The sequence below is a fragment of the Manis javanica genome, chromosome 3 (assembly GCF_040802235.1).
Source record: "Manis javanica isolate MJ-LG chromosome 3, MJ_LKY, whole genome shotgun sequence".
Lineage (NCBI taxonomy): Eukaryota > Metazoa > Chordata > Mammalia > Pholidota > Manidae > Manis > Manis javanica.
Genome location: NC_133158.1, coordinates 81,006,885 through 81,008,644, shown reverse-complemented (window position 1 = coordinate 81,008,644; position 1,760 = coordinate 81,006,885). Strand labels below are relative to the sequence as shown.

Here is a 1,760-nt window from a genome sequence, read left to right as displayed (position 1 = left end):
ACATGATATCATTTGAATATATTTAATGACTGCAAAATAATATGCTTAAAGAGAACAAATATGATTAATTTTTAATTACACACCGGAAGACCTTTTCCCTCATCTCATGTTCCTTTTATATAGTTAATAAAATATCATTTATATACTATCTTATACTGGTTTCAAATGTACAACACAGTGGTTCAACAGTTACCCAAGCTATGGAAGTCCTCACCCCTTCCAGTGCAGCCACTGTCCATCAACGTAGAAAGATGTTACAGAATCATTAACTATAAAAAATATGGAATGGTTCATGAATTTGCGTGTCATCCTTGAGCAAGGGCTGTGCTAATCTTCTCTGTATTGTTCCAATTTTAGTATATATGCTGCCGAAGTGAACACTCATGGTTTCTTTTTAACCCAGAAAGGAATCTTTCTCTTTATGTAACTTCAGGGAAAAATCCGGGGGCAAAATACCTCTAAAACCAAAATCAGTCAAAGGGAGAAATAAAGTTAAGCAACCAGTATATTTCTTACAAGCAGTCGTCCTCTCTCTCTCTTGACCAGGCTGCAGCAGCAGAGAGCTCCACCCAACTTCTCTGGTCCAGATAAACCCTTGCACGCCCTTGTAATCACCTATTGATAAGTAAATGGACTACCTCGCTCCACCCCTTGGAAACACGTATGGATAGGCAGATGCACTAAAGCCAGGTGAGAGATTCTAGAAATATTGCAATTTTACCCATACTCCCCAAATGCATACAGATTGTCATAGTACAACAAAAAATTATTATATTTTCGAAATAATCATTTTAAGATGATGTTTTATTCTATTGATATCAAAAGTGGTCCAATTTAAGGTTTAATATGACAGGAAGCCTGATAAAAAAGAAATTAATTGTAGGCAGTGGGTAAGGAACACATTGCCATTGTTAAATTATGGCTACACATGCTCTTAAAGGTAATTTGCACACATAGAGCAGAAATATTCCTTCTGTGTGTGTGTTGGGAGGAAGAAATTTCCTCTACCCCTGGAGGCTCTAGCTGGCTTGGGAATAAAACTGACATGAGACAGATTAATGGGAGAAATAAACAAAGTTTAATAAAGTTGTAGGGGGAATCCATAGACATAGATTCCAGGGACACTCAGAGACAATGAGGTACATATGCCATCCTCAACCAAGGAGAAGGGTGTAGGGGTCTGAAACTTCAAAGGAAAAAAAAAAGTAATTTACAAAAACAGGAAAGTGTAAATGTTTGGTAAACATATGTTTGCTGGGCTACACAGAAACAATGGGGCCCAGATAGGAATTTTAACAGACTTAGCCACATCCCTCCTTATCTGCCACATCTACTTTACATTATAATCTATGATGATAGCTCTCTTCCTTCAGCAGGTCTTCTATCTAAATTCTTTCTCGGGTGGGTGGGAAGGTCAAACTTTCTTCCTGAGTGTTTTGGGCCTTGATTGTTTTCAGCTCTGAAATAATTTCATGTCTCAACGGCATATCTTGGGGAAGCTTGCTCTTGGCCCCTACATGCGCAAAGTGCCGATGAATGAGCACATCAGAGACATTAAATTTCTCCAACTGGAATATCACAAGGAGAACAATACAGTGGCAGCTGACCTGTTTACTAAAACTTAAGAAGAATGATATTTTATTCCCAGAAATGAAGCATGAAGGAAGGAAATTGTTAAATTGTTTAAGTTGATTTACCTCCTTGACATCTTCTATCCTGTTTATTGTTTCATCACACTAGTTTATTTTGGCTTGGGTTAT

The 1,760-nt window shown here is 37.6% G+C and overlaps 1 non-coding gene across 1 annotated transcript; it reads right to left on the bottom strand.

Moving 5' to 3' along the window:
* Positions 1-274: 274 nt before the first annotated feature.
* LOC118968993 (U6 spliceosomal RNA) lies at positions 275-381 on the bottom strand. The gene has a single exon (XR_005056879.2). It is a non-coding gene; the product is annotated as a U6 spliceosomal RNA (small nuclear RNA).
* Between the last annotated feature and the right edge of the window lie 1,379 nt (positions 382-1,760).